The sequence below is a fragment of the Onychomys torridus genome, chromosome 1 (genome assembly GCF_903995425.1).
Source record: "Onychomys torridus chromosome 1, mOncTor1.1, whole genome shotgun sequence".
Lineage (NCBI taxonomy): Eukaryota > Metazoa > Chordata > Mammalia > Rodentia > Cricetidae > Onychomys > Onychomys torridus.
In genome coordinates, this window is record NC_050443.1 from 83,046,848 (window position 1) to 83,065,079 (window position 18,232).

At 40.1% G+C, this 18,232-nt stretch overlaps 1 protein-coding gene across 1 annotated transcript in view; it reads left to right on the forward strand.

Annotated features, from left to right (window-relative positions):
* Nucleotides 1-17,034: 17,034 nt before the first annotated feature.
* LOC118576751 (interferon-induced very large GTPase 1-like) overlaps nucleotides 17,035-18,232 on the forward strand; it is a 31,703-nt gene continuing 30,505 nt past the window's right edge. The window contains 1 exon segment of the mRNA XM_036176970.1: nucleotides 17,035-17,099. The gene's annotated coding sequence lies outside the window, so the exon portion shown is untranslated.

The following is an 18,232-nucleotide window of genomic DNA, read 5'->3' on the forward strand; positions in this document are numbered from 1 at the left end:
GATAACAAACCATTGGGTTGGTGTAACATGGTGAAAGACCAGGAAACTAGAACTAGGCCCATGAGGCTGCACGCACACACACACACACACACACACACACACACACACACATACACACACACACATAAATAAATAGATAAATAAATAAATAACAAATAAATGAAATAAAACAAGACAAAACAGAAAATCAGAGGCTATTAGGTGATTGAGGACCAAAGTAGAAGAAATTGGAGGAGAAATACATGAGGTAAAAAGGGAGAATGGGGTAATGTGAACAAGTAGACAAAGAGAGTGAGAATCAACCAAAATGTAGTACATGTGAAAATCCATCCCATATGGAAACCTGTTACTTTGTTAGTTAATTATATTAACTATATATACTTACAATGTAATGTGTGGTGGCTCATTCCTGTAAAAACACACAAACACAGATTGGAAACTAAGACACAAGAATTGCTGTAAGTGAGTCTAGGAAATACAGAAGTGAGGCAGGAAGGAGGGAGGGAAGGAGGGAAAGAGGGAGGGAAGGAGAAAAGGAGAGAAATGAGGGGGAATAGCATAAATCTGCTCATTTACAAACTTTTTAAATTGTCTGTTGGTAACATAATCAGATGCAGTGGGCTCTTCTAGCTGCTATTTCCCTTCCTGTATAGGACAGAGTTTTTAATGAGAAGCAAAATTTGGCCTAGTAACTGAATATGTATAATGCAAGAGATTTTACATATATATGGTATATATGAGATTTTACATATATATGTATATACATACATACATACATATATGTCCAAGAATAGAATTCGAATTATAACTCTGGCCCTGGGTAGAGACGTAACATTCTAAACTATCTAAATCATTTTTAAGTTACAAAAAAAACTATCAATGTCCCTTATTTTAGGAGTTAATCCAAGTGGACTTGTCAGTGATTTAGGCAAGAAAATCCTTCTCCAAAAAGCTGTGTGTTCCAGAAACATCAACAGATCTGATACTCTCGAGTAGAAAGAATAATTATTCTTGTATTAATATAATATAATCTTAATGATATATTTACTTATAAATCCCAAAAGTCCTTCATTTATGGAAATGCTTATATTCCTCACTATTAAGCCTGCCTACTTTTGAATCCTAATTAAGAAAGATCAACATTTATGAGGACAGGAGATTAAGAACTGACAGGGCAATTGAAGTGTAATGACCCTGAAAGTGAGTAGTTTTTCTTGGTCAAAATCTGAAATACTCTTGGTTCTGTACTTGTTAAAGGCCAGAGATGCTAGAAATGTTAAAGACAAAATGTCTTCAGTTGTGGTCTGGCCAGAGGCCAGGAATGCCAGAAAGGAGGAATAATCTCCTCTTCTCTCTTCAACAAAGTTGACACCATATCTTGAAACTATACCCAAAGGTGGGAAATCAAAACTGAGAGGCACCTGGAAACCTTCTGAAGGAACATATTGGACCAGCCAGTTGAACCCCAGCCATGACTCCATCCAATAAAACCTTATTAATTTCAAAGTGGAGACCCTTGCTGATATCCTATTTCAGGGACTGGCTCTTTCTCTTATGCTCCCATCAACAAAACAACAGCAACAAAATCCACTAAAAAACCTCTGTTTTAAACTCACCCTCCCATTGTCCATGAAACTAATTCTTCAAATTCATAAGACAAGAGTCTGGAAGTGTCTCTGGCTTTTTCTCCATGAGTATACAGCATTGTAATTCCTGAATTAAAGCCCATCAGAGAGTAGGCATCCTCCATTCCTCTCAAGAAAATCCCACTATCCCATAGAAACATTCCCCATTCCTATTTCTGAATTCTTCCTTCTGTATTTTTTCAAACCGGAGTTTTACACTTTAACTCTGGTTGACCTCAAACTCACTTTCTAGTCCAGATTATGCTAAAAGTTGTAAATCCACCTGCCTTCTGTGTCATCATGCCTGGCCTAGCCCTGTGTCTGTGCCATCTGTAATCCTAAAGGTACTTTTGCTGGCACTCTGGACAGTCTCATTCTTTCTACTAAGACATGTAAGCACACAGCATGAACATTTAGTTATTTAGACACTCATTTTAGAGCCTGCCAGATTATATAATGACCTCTGACTCCAAGAGTCTGACTTTCTCTCTTCTATCCCCCTCATTTCACCAGATGCTAAGATCTCAATCTGCTCTGTTGATGGCTTTTTTTCTGCTTTACTCAAATACCAATAAAAATTGACCTCATTTCCTACAGAGTCCATCTTGAAATTATTTTATCAGCAAGACTAAGAACTTAGAAAAGTCTCCCTGTGTTTCCAAGTGACACAACTAAGTATTTCATGTGGAAAAAGCAAAACTTCCTGTAACAGCAAGTACAACTGGGAGGTATCTTGCTCTGACAGTAAATTTAGCCTCTGCCTACATACAGAGAATGATATATGAGTCATAGCTGACAATCAGCAGTCATCAGCTAATTAGCCTGGAAGAAGCTGTATGATCTCCATGTACTTGTTTCTGGAGCAACAACTTGAAAGCAGGAGTTCATCCTCAAGATGACAAGTAAGTGAAAAAGAAAGTGGTGAATGGGTGGACAGTACAATAGACATGGAAAAAAATCAATGATATACTAACACCAAAAATATGACTGTGGCATTGTCATATTATTAGATTTTATTTTCATAAAGACTGGACTTTGCAAATTCAGAGGGAAATATGCCTTCCCTGAGCCTTCTAACATATTCCATACAGAACCAGAACAAAACCAGTGATAAATCAACCCTAGTTTAATCTTGTCCCTCTGGCCAGGTGATCAGCCTTGTCTCTGCAGTTCTTTTTTTCCTTCATTATTGGATCTGTGTGCAGAGATCCAGGTTTTTCATATACCAAGGCCACTGACTTACATACTCCTGACCATAACCTCTAATTAGAAGCTTAACATAGAAAAATCAAAGGACAAATAAACAAGAAGAACAAAACCAATAACCTCTAGCCATTTTAGACCTGCTGAACTGATTACCAAGTGAATGTGGTAATTCCTCTCTATAAAATGACAAGTGTGTTTTTACAATATAGAAAATAAATTGTGCTTTCACTATTCACTGTAACATATATATATATATATGTGTATATATATATATATATATATATATATATATATATGTATGTTATTATGGTATTTTGGACATCTTCTAGGGAAGCAAGCAGGCTGACTGCAGGTCTTCACTTTCTCCTCCATCCTTCTAGTCAAATCTTCCAGATTCATCTCAGACTCTAGTGTCCTTGAAGCTACCAAAGCTACCAGCCTGAGAACAGGCTGTCATATGCTTCTAGATTCTTAAAAATTGAGTTATGGGGTTAATGAGTAAGAACGATAACTCTGTTTATTAATGATGTCAAAACTTGAGGGGAAATGATTAGATATGATAAGTCTGTTCTGTCATAGTTTATTAGTGGTGATTAAAAGATGAGCAAAAGGAAGTTAAACACATGTCCAAAATCAAAAATTATATGATCTATGTTTTGGAATATCATGAATGTATCCCTGTTTATTAAGTTCTGTATAAATAAACACCCTGGCTGCTAGTCAGTCAAGCTGCAAGATTCTTCCAACCACCATGGCCTGGTTCACTTCCTTTACCTGCTGACTCTTTACATCCTCTTCTGGGACCTGTCCCACTAGGGATGACTTCCAAATACTTCTTCTCTGTCCACCTTTCCTAAAATAAAACTAAGAAGTACCCCATATCTGATTCCTTAGTTACCGCTCTTACATCCACCCATCTTCAGACCCTATCTGGAGCTGAACTCTGGCACTTACCAAAGTTAAACAAAGATCAGATAAACAGTTTAAACAGATCTATATGCTATAATAAAATAGAAGCAGTCATTTAAAAAACAAAGCGCAGAGCCAGATGGTTTTAATGCAAAATGCTAACAGACTTTCAACTAAGAGTTAATGCCAATAGTTCTCAAATTATTTCATAAAATAAAACAGAAGAAACATTGCTCAATTCATTTTATGAGGCCACAGTTATACCCTGATTCCCAAACCACATAAATACCCAACAAAGAAAGGATTACAGACCAATTTCCCTTATGGACATAGATGTAAAAGTACTCAATCAAATACCTGCAACTCAAATATAAGAACACATCAAAAAGATCATCCACCATGATCAAATAGGTTCCACTCCAGAAATGTAGGGATGGTTCAATATACATGAATTAGAAAATTAATCCACCATATAAACAACCTGAAAGATAAAAACCACATGACCATTTCATTAGATGCATAAAATGCCTTTGAAAAAATCTAAAACCTCTTCATGATAAAAGTACTGGACAGATTCGGGGTAAAGGGGACTTACCTCAACATAATAAATTCACTTTGCAACAAGCCCACAGCCAACATCAATTTAAGTAGAGAGAAACTCAAAGCAATTCCACTAAAATAAGGAATAAGACAAAGTTGTCCATACTTATTCAATACAGTCTTATCTAGAGCTGCCCCCTTGACTCCTCTGAGGAGGCACCGGCTCCAGCCTTAGACTGAAAAGAGGATCAAAAGTGTGAGGTAGCAAATGGAAGAAGTCTACAGATGGTTAAGAAGCCCAGAGCTGAGGACAGAATGACATCTTCCAAAAAAGAAAACCATCAGAACTGGGGTTTTAATTATTTTAGAATAATATTTTTTAAAATACATTCCTGTAAAGTATATGGCTGAAGACCTTTGATTTGAATGTTAGAATATTTTTACTACCATACTTACTTTATGAGATGAATTCAGATATTCGCCTACAGGACAAATAACCACCATTCTAGAGAAAGTGTGGAGGTTAATAGGGAGCAAGTATGAGAGCCAAAGTTACATTTTAAGCTTTAATTACTATGCCTAAGAGATCCATAGGAACAAAAATGTCTCTGATCTTCAAACCCCTTGCCCAAGGGCAGATAGTTTCTGAAATGCTGAAGGCTATTGTTTATGAGAGATAACAAACCACAGGTTTTCACTCCCTAAACAAGTTTGTTTGATTCATCTATACTTGATATGCTTGATCACATCTGGGCGGGAGGTTCATGGGCAGGAAATATGCCAGGATGTATGCTTGCTCCTGATTGGATGTAGGCTGGTGTACATCAGGATATATGCTTGCCTGTGATTAGAGTTGATGGGAAATATTTATGTTACTGCAAAATGTGATTTGGGGCCATTTTCTGGGAAACTGGGTATGGACCTGGCCAGAGCCCATCCACCTGACTGGTATTTGATTAAAGCTGGCTTCAACTCTGGCTTTAAATTATGGTAGTGGTCTTATTCTCAACAAGTGGAATTAAGACAAGGAAGGTCACCAGAGGCTATGGCTCCTTGATTCTTACCAGCATTTGGTCTGTCTATTTGCACAGCTGTCATCCAGTGGTCTTTGGGACCCAGCCCACCCTGGGATAGATGGAGGAAAGCACTTTTTCCTTTCATGCTGCCTGTACTACACATAACATGCCAGTATCCACAAACAACAGTGTTGAAGACTGGGTCAGCTTCCACAATGCTCTAAATATAACAGACAACAGACGGTGCTACAAGTCTTCTTACTTCAAAGTTTCAAATGGAGTATAAATTTGGGAAGTGATAGCAAAAGAAAACAAAATGAAAGAAACAGGAAAGCATGGAAAAAATAGCTTACCAAAAATATCCAAGTTGGTTAATCAACAGACATCAAGCTGAATGACAACACTACTTTCACTTGTGGCTATAAATAAACATTTCTGAGAAATGGGCTTTGACTGAGAAATGAAACTGAATGTCTCTTCAGTAGCAGGGCACGGGTGGCTTAAATGATAAGAGGAAATGTTAACTGAAGTTTCCAGTGGAAGGCAGGGTGGTAGAAGGCCGAACCTATTTTAAGTGTTGACTTCAAGACTAACTGATTAGAACTCCAATTACTTTGGAGAGTTGGAATGCTATATCTTACGTTATCTTGGGCTATCTTAGCCCCTAAATAGCCATTTGTGTCCACTTCTGTATTTGACCTAACAATCTCATAACTATGAGATAAATATTTCAGAAACTGCAAACAAACATCTAGATTCTACCAACTCAAAGGTTATGAAAATGTCGTCACATAGGATCTGAGGCCCTAAGCAGAGATTTCCTCTCTTTGATGTAGCCTGCCCCACTCATGTTTCTGCCACTGTGTTGAAAAGTGAATTGATTAATGATTTTTATTGTTCTGTGACTATGAAAACTTCATTGAACTGTTACCATATTGGAACATAATATTTGAAACAAGCTGAGTCATCCCTGGGCCATGGTCACTCATGTTTAGCTACACAATACATTATCTTATCCCCTTTGAGGTAAGAGCATTTGTTTTGTTAGTTTAGTTGGGTTTGTTTGTTTGTTTTACATCATCAGAGCTGTACTGTGCAAAGAAGTCTTTCTCTACTTCATAAAGCACAATACTGTGGTCCCCAGAGAGTGTTGTCTCACTCTCTGAAATCTCAGGTGTATAAGACAGATCCTAACTCTTCCTGGATCACAGCATGTGACTACTAAAGCGCAGGAGGACTAGGCAAGACTTGGCAGAAAGCAACAGGATAAATCATTCAAAAGAGACAGAACATGGGAAGAGAACCTGTTAGTTATTTATTGGCACTCTTACCCAGCGAGGAACATATCCCGAACACGACAAATCCACAGAAGAGCTGTTTATTAATATAGGATAGAAAGAGAATGTGACAGGCCTGTGTGAAGCACACATGTGAGTGAGAAGAGGAGAGAAAAGAAGAGAGAGACCTGTGCAAAATGGCGCCGGCTTTTTAAAAGAGTGGGCCGCTCATGCGTACAGGACCGCATGTGGCTACTCCACGCATGCACATAGATTACATGGCTGTGTGTGCGTGTGTGCTTTATGCAACCATGTAAAGCCATGGAGTCCTAGCCACTCGAGATGTTCTGACCTGGAAATGGCTATTTTGAACCGGAAAAAATTAGGCGGTCCGCCAGGCAAGCCCAACTGTGTGGACATGTTGTGATTTCCTATCAGAGTCTTTATTCATTCAAGGTTCACTTGTCCACTGGAATTATATGGAAAGAGTAAATAGAAAAAAAGCATACATATGTGTGTGTATGTATACATGTATATATATTTGCATATATGTGCAAATGAATCAACTACAGCATGGGTTTTTCATGTTGTGCCTTGTCCTGAAAGAGTCCATTTTACAAGCAACTTTGGACTCCATTTTGATGACCAAAGGCACTTGCACTACTGGAAGGACATGTAAACAATGCCTTATCACTAGTGTAAGGTTTCAAACTCAGAACAAATGGCTACCTGGGGTGCCTGTTTAACATAGCAAAGCAGACTTGGCTGCCAGGTTCTCACAGCAAACCCCAGGATCACAACTAACTCTTGCTGAGTTCTGGTTCTTCTCAGTTCTTCTGTCCCTGCCCCCATCCTGAACCGCTCCAACCCCTGATCTGGGTTTCTGTTCTCCTTCCCCAGCTCCCCTTCCCTGAATAACCTCAGCCATTTTGGACACGCAGTCTTTCTGCCTCTTGTTCTCTAGGCTCACAGATGCACCCTTTGCTCCCTCTCTCTTCTCATCCTTTCTTTCCCACCCCGAACTATGGCCCAGTTCAGTCTGGACACTTCCAGATACCTCTGTCTGTTTTCTCCCTCATATCTACAGTTTTCCTCATTCAATGAGCACCACCCACACAGCACAGACTGGGAAGTGATTGTTTCTGAGAGTGAGAAGGGTGTCACCTTGTAGATTTATCAGGGTGAACTGAAACTGTAGCTATTAACAAGTGAAGTTGGGGTACCCTCTTGGGATTCTTTGTCTCATTAATAGAATAATTTAAAAATGGACTCAAAAGGAGGCTCAATTACAATTTTATTTGAATTGAAAAGAGAAATTCAGGGCAGGCAAGCTGTAAATCATGGAGCAGGGAGATAAAAAGCTTGGAACATATTGTTATGCTGCATGGAGGTCAGCCACATGGTGGATAAGCAGTCACACGGCTTGAAGGACGGCTTTAGAAAACGCAGTAAATCAAAGGTGTCAGGGAAACCATGGTTGCAAAGAGACAGAAAGAAGCAAAGGGAGAATTACACTTTTCTGAGTAATTCAGTAAAAGGGGCAGACTTAGGAAACTGTATAGTCTTGACTCTGTAAGCTACTGCACTAGAGGCAGGAATTCTGGGAAGGAAAAGAACATTGTCTCACTAAGGGATAATTATTCTACTTATCTCTAGCATGAGTTAAGGTGGCTCCACTTTTCCTGGGATGAGGGAAGGGTCCCTTGGCCAGGTAACTAACTAGCACCAGTGGACTAACTATTAAATGAACAAACACTGACATGTTTTCACCAGTGAGTAGATGCCCTCTTTACTGTAACATGGGCACATGTTTGTATTAAATTCTTATTGTGTAAACCAGACCCAAAACTTGCCAAACAAAGAAAAAGGTACACCTCTTTCACCATAAAGAGCAGAAACCCGGGACTATGATGACAGTGGCCTCCAAACCAATCTATCATCTAACAACTGCTATGTGCACCAGAGACCAACCAAGCAGATAATTTCTGACTCTTCCTGGGGATTGAGCTTGGCTTGATTCCCTGCTGTTAATGTGGCCCAATCACATGCTCACCTGATGGGCCTGAACACACCATTGCCTGCTCCTTTCCCCTTGCAGCTGGACTTCCACCCAGAAGCTTGGCTCTGGACCATGGCTACTTCCCAATGGCTAGTTTTGGGTTCCTTATCTTATTAATATAGACTCTGCTTGTATTTCTCAGCCCATTTCTCAAACCTCTTAAATGCTACTATAACCACTTTAACATAATTTCATTATGAAAACTGCATATATGAAAGAACATTTATTATGTGCTGTGTGATATGTAGTATGAGAGTTAATATTTAGTAGTTAAAATTAAGATAAAATAACCTGTATTTGCCACTATCAGATTACCAAAATAGGTGGGATTATCTGGGAAATTGCAGTCACTGAAAATGGGTAACCTTACAAATTTTTGTTATTCAGTAAATTCTGACACTATGGGAAGATAACAACCGTGTTTGTCTGTTTCTGGCATAGTGTGCTCCTGACAAGGAACTTGCAGGCAGAAGCAGAGGCTGTCTTCCAGAGAAAGAATAAGTTGTCAAGTGTTATATTTAGTCAGGATTCTGTAGAGGAACAGAACCAATAGAATGAATATATGTTAAAGAGCAGTTTACATGATACAGTCAGGCTCGTCCAATAATGGCTGTTTCAGACCAGAAAGGCTGAGTAAGTGTGTCAGTCCATAAGAATGAATCTCTCAACAGACCCAATATGGAGGCTTGCTGGCTTTCAGTTTGTGTTAGAAGATTGAAGAAGCTGGTTCTAATATCAGGAAAGTAATGGCACAGTGAGAGCAAACAAAACAGACAAACTTCCAGCAAGAATGAAGGCAGGCAGCAGAAAGCCAAACTTTCCTTCTCTCATGTCTTTTGATGTGGGCTGCCAACCAAAGGTTGTTGGCGATGCCTAGGGTAGGTCTTAACATTTTAAACTGTCTGATTAAGAAGTCCCTCAGGGTGTAAAAGGCCCCCTTTTATAAGGAAACATAGCGAATGCCTAGGGTGTGCTCTTAGTGGCAGCAGCTGAGGATATATCCTGACAGGACCCTAAGGGCAGGCCAGTACAGATGCCTAAATGCCACATTCCTCCCTTCGGTTTATTATAAAAAGGTGAGGAGTTAGAAAGGGGTACCAGGTGAGGCAGGGATGAGGGTGCCACGTTCTTGAGACTGCTTCCTTCTGGTCTGGGGACATCAATCATCTTTGGGAGACCTGAGAAATCTGGGGTGCTGGCCATGTCCTGGGGTAGATAGCTGAACACTTCACTGTCCAGGCTCTGTGGAACTGTCAGGCTGTTTGAGGTGGATCCAAGTCGACTCCCTGGAACTCACAAAAACAATCGTCAGTGTTGGATGGAGAGACCCAGCAATTCGTTAGGTCGGAAAAAAGTAGGGCTGTCATTGGTGGGCCAGGTGCAGGGTCCCAGCATGTCTCAGACTGAATCTAAATCTCATCACCAAATGTATTTTTAAAATAGCAGGGAAGGAGTCACACCATACAACAGGGCCCACATGGGAGGGGATGGGAGAGAAGGGGCAAAGAAGGGGCATAGAAGAGAGCAGAGACCAGTCCCTGGAAACAAGAGTGAAGGAAGAGAAAGAGAGGTAACTGCTTTTTCAAGTATGTTTGAGAACGTGTCACCCAGACACCTAGGTGATTAAGGATAACCCTGAAGATCACTGACCTCCATTTAGTAACAGTAGCATGCCAGCTAAGCATTTTCATTCTCACAACCCTATTCAAGCTGGAGCGGTACCTACTTCTCAGGAGTGGCTCTGTGCAACATTTTTTGGCCTCCTGAAGTTCATTTAGCCCCCTTTGACGATACCTTAAAGTTTGTGAGTCTGGATGTAGCCATTATGAGACCATTAGTTCTGCTGCTTGTGAGCTGCCTGTTTTTCCTTTATGGTTCTTAGTTGCTCTTTTGCAGAACTGCCAGCTTAAGTCATGCTGGGATGAAGAATAATGGGCCTCAGCAGTTCATGTTCCTGGAGTTGTGTCCATGCCAATGGATACCCACACACTCCAGAAGAGAATTTGACATCACTGCTGCCGTTGTTGCTGTTATAACAGTGATGACCACTGCTACTACTGTTTCTGGGATTGCTATTTCATAACTGGTTACTACAGCTAGCACAGTGGAGACCCTGGCAGCAAAAGTAGCTACCACAGTTAACTAATTTTTCCTTCTATTGGGCATGACAAATTTAAATCAATAGTTATATACATTTCGATTGGCTTTGAAAGTTATAAATTTACAAACTCAAGTTCCATTTGCTCTCGGGATACCATCTTACAAGGACTCAAATTTGCAGTAAGGCTCGATAAGAAAGAGAATGGCTCAGCTTCCTTTAGCCTACTGGCTATGGATGGGTTAAGACTTTTGTTGGTCTTTTCTGTGTCAAACACACAGATTGCAAGCTCAGTGCCACTTAGAGATCTTTGGCAACAGTTAACTCTGCAGCTCTCACATGATTGAGCTTTTATGATAATGAGTATTCAGAGACGGGCAATTCCTGGGGGGCACTCACCAACCTAAGACAGAACGCCTGTGTGGCCTGGACAGGTGTGTCCATGACAGGTAAGATGACCTGCTGATGTACCACACAACCTAAGTCAGAAGCTCATTTTTTTAGTAAAAGGGGGGACCTGTAGGTCCCTGGCCCCCATTTTGGGTAACTGTTGCCTTGCTTGCTGACCTTGACCTTGATACCCTCCCTATACTGATTCCCTGCTAGATTCCACCCTCCAGAATGCTTAAGGGAAGCTCCTTGTTTGTGTATCTAGCGTATTGGGCGTTAACAGCTTAGATGCAAGATGGTAAAACATCAGGAGTGGGGGTGGGGATTTAGCCCAATTGTAGAGTGCTGGCCTAGCAAGCGCAAGGCCCAGGGTTCAATCCTCAGCTCAAAAAAAAAAAAAAAAAAATCAGAAGTGAACTTCTGCCCTCTGGGGTTCTCCCATTGTGCTGTAAGCCTGTATTTAAGACCTCCTCCCTCCTTCAATAAAAGGCATTTGGAATTCAAAAAAAAAAAAAAAAAGAGAGAGAGAGAGGAAGGAGAAGGAGAAGGAGGAGGAGGAGGGATCAAGATCATGATGGGGAAACCCACAGAGACAGCTGACCAGTGCTAGTTGGAGCTCACTGACTCTGGACTAACAGCTCCAGAACCTGTATGGGACCGAACTAGGCCCGCTGAATGTGGGTGACCGTTGTATGGCTTTGATCTGTTAGTGGGGTCCCTGGCAGCAGGGCCAGGATTTATCCCAGATGCATGAACTGGCTTATTGGAGCCCATTCCCTGTGGTAGGATACCTTGCTCAGCCTTGATACAATGGGGATGGGCTAGGCTCTCCTTCAATTTGGTATGCCAGACTTTGTTGACTACCATGGGAGGCCTTACCCACTCTGAGGAGTAGATCGGGGTAGAGTGGGAGTTAGGTGAGGAGGCAGGAGAAGGGGGAGGAGGGGGAAACAGGGGTTGATATGTAAAATGAAAAAATTTTAATAAATAAATATATTTAAATACAGGGAAAAAAAGTCCCTCAGGATAGTGCCCAGTGGCTTGCCTTGCAGGTGACCTTATCTGAGACTAAAAATTTACAATGAACAGAATTTGGATCTTTACCAGAGCTGAGACGGTGGTAGGCATTGGGCCACACCTTAGCCAGACTGTTTAGTTATGCATCTCTTTCTTCTATTGAAAACTTACTTCCTTTAAGGACCACAAAGACAAACATAGGGGAGGTTGAAATATCTCTGAATCTCTTTATGCTTCTTCTCTATGTACCCACATTGAATGAAACCTTTTTCTGCTTTTTGTTGTTAATTTGCCTCTTTTATTTGGCTTATCTAGGATGGGTGGCAGAACCTGGCTTGTTGGGGCACAGGATGTAACTACAAACCTGTTAACACCATTGCTGAGGCTGCTTGGTTTTGTTTGTTGTTTTGTTTTGTTTTTAAAGCTCTGATTCTGAAAATATGACTCTCTTTCTCTTACCCATCTCCTCCTCTTGGTAGTTACTAAGATTGACACCTGGGATGCTTTTTTTTTTCTCTAAAACTCCAATAAATCTGTCCTTAAGTTTCTTCTTCAGACCATTATTGAGTTTTTCTATTACAAGAAGTTACACAAGGGACCCTGATTCTCATGACATAAGTAAAAATAGAAGCAGAAAGGAATAAAACCTCTCAACAGGAAGGAAAAGGGAGTTGTCTGGTCCTTAGAGGGAATTCAGACCCAGCCCTCACAGACCTTCACCTGAGCCTCAATTGATGGTCAGCATGAAATGACTAATAAATGGTGCTGGTTACAGCACTGGTTCCCTGTGGAACGGTCACGGTCACAGCACAACAGAACTCAGTTGCTTAGTAGCAGAGAGCTTTATTTTGAGGAAGAAGGGAAGGACAAAAGAACCAGGCCTGGGGATGAGAAGTTCTTGCAGAATTATAGACTTGGAGCACTCTATAAACTGAGAAATTAACAAAAGGACAGGGCATAGACTAAGTCCCTGTTCTTAAAATAGCCATGCAGCTGAGAGACCACATTTCAGCTTCACACAGGAAGCACAAGAGAGCAAATTGTAAACCAGCAGGGCTACAAACTCTCAAGCATGATTCCAATGTTATTCTTCCTTCAGCAAAGTTACATAGGCTGAGAAGAAATGAGGTAGTACTAGAATTTTCATACCTCCCCAGTTTCATTACTTGAGGACCAAATGTTCAAATACATAAAGCTATGAGCCTTCTCTCATTCATATCACAGTATTCCACTCTTTACCCCAAAGAGTCATTGCCATAATGCAAAACCTATTTAGTCCAACACAAAAATCCCCATAGTACTTAATAGTCTCAACACGGATCAAAATTCTAAAGTCTAAAGTCAATCCTGAGACTTAAGACTAAATCTTACCTGTGACCTCATGAACAATAATAAAAAATAAATAAATAAAACAGAATTACATATTTCCAACATAATATAAATCCCCATTTAAAAATAGAGAAATGGGCTGGAGAGATGGCTTAGTGGTTAAGAGTACTGACTGCTCTTCCAGAGGACCCAGGTTCAATTCCCAGCAACCACATGGCAGCTGACAACTGTCTGTAACTGCAGTTCCAAGGGAACCAACAACTATGGCGCAAAACCAATGCACATAAAAACAAACAAATAAACAAAAATAGATAAAATGAGGATATAATAAGGAAAGGGTATAGCAGAGCAAGACAGAAATCCAGCAGGGAAAACACTAACTCCTATAGCTCTATATCTGGTGTATGAGGCATCTGGTGTATTAGTCTCAAAGGGTTTTGATGGCTCCAGCCCTCTAGCTTTGCTGCCTTCAACATACAGTTCCTACTTGTGCTTGTTTCACTATCTGTTTCTGGCTCTCCTTGGCAGATGTCTCATGCCTCAGACATCCCACTCATCTTGGGAACATGTAGTAGATCTATTTCTATCCTCTTGAGGAAGATTCACATTGATTCCTATAGTGGCTCCAACAGGTTACACACCTACCAACAATGAAGAAGTATTCTTTCCCCAAATCTTCACCAGTATTTGTTATGATTTGTATTTTTCACCTTGGACATTCTGGTTGTTTTACAATGAAATCCAAAGACTTCTGTTTTGTGTTTTCCTGATATATTTCTTGGTCTTGTGCTTCTTATTCTGAGAACTCTCTGTTTCGTTCTATATCACATTTGTTCTGGGATTGTTTTCTTGGAGTTTAGTGTTTTAGTGCTTTATATATTCAAGACAGTAATTCTGACAGATATAAAATTGATAAAGACTTTTTCCTATTCTTTCTGTTTACCATCATGATGGTACTCTTTGCTACACAGAAGCTTTTTAGTTTCATGTGCCCCATTTGTCAATTTTGATATTAATGTCTGTGATAGCAAAGTCCTTGTTCAGAAAGTCATCTCTTGGGATGATAAGTCAAAGTGTATTTCCTACTTTCTCCTATATTGGATTCAGAATATCAGGTTGTCCTATCTAAATATTCACTACTTGACACCAACTAGGCTCATATGGGAAACTCATGAAGGAGTCTCAATTTGGGAATTGCTTCATCAGACTGGCCTGTGGGTGTGTGTCTAAGAGGCATTTTCTTTCCTTTTTTTTTTTAAAGCTGAGGATGGAACCCAGGGCCTTGCACTTACTAGGCAAGCACTCTACTACTGAGCTAAATCCCCAACCCTTTTTTTTTCTTTTTTTTTTTTGGAAGCATTTTCTTGAGTAATGATTGATATAGGAGGGCCCATGCCTCTACTGTCATTGCCACTCCTGGACCCATGATCCTAGGTTTTATATGAAAACAAACTGAGCAAGTCATGAGAACAAGCCAAAAAACCTCCTCTGTGGTTCTGCTTCAATTCCTATCTCTAGGCTCCTGCTTAATTTGCTCAGTAATGAACTGTGATCACAAATCATAAGCCAAATAAACTGATTCCTATCCAAGTTAGTTTAATTTAGTGTTTTATCACAACAACTGAGAAGCAAACTGGGATATAGCTTTTATGCTGAGGTCCTTGATCAATGTATGGTTGAGTTTTGTGCAGGGATGAGATAATGATTTAATTTCATTCTTCTACATGTAACTATGCAAATGATGAGGACCATTTGTTGAAAATGTCTTATCTCCAGTGTTTATTTTTTGCATCTTTGTCAAGCATCAGATAGCTGAGAAAGTGTGGGCTTATATCTGCGTTCTCAGTTTTATTTGCATTGATTAATGTGTCTATTTTTATGGGAATATTATTTCTACAGCATAACAAATGCCCCATGTTCCTTCTCGGATGTGGATGCCAGCTTTGAAACTTCAGACAGGTGTGTTTACATTGAAGTACTTATAGAAGGCCAAACCAACAAACAAACAAAAACTAGGAAGGTGCTGGAAGGGCAAGCTTTGAAGGGAGATGAGAAAAACGCTGATAGTATGAAGAAGAGGTTAAGTAGTGTTAAGGAAAGAGAGAGCAAAGCAGAGAAGGGGGTATGGAAAGGAATAAATAATACTAAAGCACTTTGAAATTTTTATAGAAAACTGACCACTTTAGAAGCATCCTAAAATGCATACACATAGAAAATCAATTTAAATGGAGTTACACTATAAAGGGGACAGTAATTCCCTAAACACCATATGTTATCCATTGTAAAACCTAGTACCATTATGTGCTACCTTTTTCCCAAGTTGTTTGACAGTGGGTCCACACCAAGCTCCCTAAACATTAAAGGTTATTGCCACTGCTCCTGCTTACCCCCGTGAACTTGATAGTAAGACCTTATTGGTGAAGACACCATATACTTGAGTCATAATTACATGGAAAAGACAAGCAGGTACTGGCTTAGAAATATCATCATTATTGGCTAGATTTCAAATTACTAGCAGGTGACATATCTAAAAGGTCTTTTTTTTTTTTTTCTAAAAAAACAACTCAAAATGCAACCAAGAAATATCTTTGTAATCAGGCATTTTTATCTTTGTTCTGACATTGGCTAATATAACTGTTACCATGAGAATATATATGAAATACCCAGAGCAGACAGACAAGCTCATTTCCTGCCTGAACATCACAGAATAATTGAATACCCATATATCTCATGCATGTTCTCTGCAACTGTTAGGTGGTCAGTCACACATTGGCAGGTTTAGACATCATTTAGGATGGACTCCACTTCTGTGATCGACTTTGCACCCGCTCCTATGTCCCTGGCAACACTGATGTTAAGAGTAAGTATCACATCTGCCCCTCCTTAGAATTTGAAACACGTGAAAGGAGAGAGAAAGTACCACACAGCTGCCTCTCCCTTGGCTTTAAAACACCATATGACAGAGAGGACAGGTAAGAAGTAATACTTTTTTGAAGCCCGTTACAACAGGCAATTTCCTCCTGATAGAGTATGCATAGGGAAGCCAACCAATTCTGGCTAAAGCTAGCTAGCTTGTTCCCAGCTATCTCTGTTTCCTGGGTGCTGGTATCAGAGACACCCATTATGCCTGCAAGGCATTTATGTTGGTTCTGGAGATGTGTGCATTGGTCCTAATCCTTGCATAATCAGCACTTTATCGTCTGAGTCATGCCCCCAGCACCTGCCTGATTTTCTGACCGCTGATTCAAAAAGCACGACTTTCTTCTCTCATCTAACTCCCTCTTCCTTAAAGCTACTGAGATCTCTAGCTTGCCTGCCCTTGTTGCTTTTTCACTCAGAGCTCAATAAACCTGGATTCTTAATTTCTGTATGTGAAATTAGTTACTTACAAACTGGACCCTGCACTCCTTAGTGACAAAACTAATTATATAAAGAGCAATAACATGACACTATTCCCAGGAAGTAGGAGGACTTGGAGGCTTGCCCTGCTGAGAGTAAATTTAGCTACTGCCCTCAGATAAAGCACCCTGTCTGCACTGTAGCTGACAGTCTGCAGCCTTGCCTCTTCCAGGAAGGATCACACAATCTCTGCACTTCTCTCTGGAGCAGCCACCTGTCCTCAAGTGGAGACAAGTAAGTGGAAGATAGGTGGGAAGTGGAGTGGACAGATAAGTACAAAACAGAATAAACAGAACAGACAATGATAAATAGAAATTGATGGAAATTTTACGGGAGCTGTTGGAGACACAGTAATTGTGACATGCTGATGCCACAAACATAATTTGGTACTGACTCTAAAGTTCACATTGCCAGCTGCTCCACTGAAAACACGAAATGAAGCTAACCCTGATGAAAACACACTTAACTGACTTCTGTCTTCAAGAGTTAGTGATGTGGAAGACTTTCATGTAAGCTCAGGCAGTCTTCTTCTTTAAGCAGTTTCTTGTTTTCTTACAAGGTTTAGTTGAACCTAAGACATTTACCTCTTGAAGTTGCATTTTCTTTTCAGACAGAAACATTGCATTTCTGCAAGTGATGAGGCAAGCTGGAGTGAAGGGGAATGACACATGTGTCTCTCTTTAGACCTTGGCACACCATGCAAGAGAGATGGGTCAATAAAATTTGAGAGGAATAACTTGAATTGGAAGGGAGAAAAATAGATTCTGCCCCTTCTGTCACAGCACGGAAAAGCAGACATACAGTGAAACCTAGCCATTTGGAGGAAGGGGACGGGGAGGACTATCCCCATGACTTCCTCATTTTCAGAAAGCTTATAAACATTGAGAAAATGTAAGACCAAATTTCTGAATACTCTTGAAACTATTAAACTAATAATAAATCTACAGTTATGGGAGGATAGTGGAGACACATGATAAACAAAAATAACCTGATTATTTGTATGACCAAATAAAATCAAGACCACATGTAAGAAGAGGGGCCTGTTTGAAAATTTATTGCAGACAATGGAAAGGGACATTTGCAACAGTAAAACTAATTCAATAGTAAGGTCTATACTATAAACATCTCAAAAACCATGGAGAAATTGATCTTTTCTTGTATTTTTAATGTTTTGTTGCTATTGTGTGGTTTTTGCATGATGGGGAAAGCCCTTGGCACAGCACACAAGTGGAAGTCAGAGGACACCTCTGTCGACTATCTTCACTCCTTTGACACTTATGTGAGTTTCAGGGATTAAATCAGGTTGTCCAGTTAATATGGCAAATACTCACTGAACCATATTGCTGGCCCAGAACAGGATCTTTCTT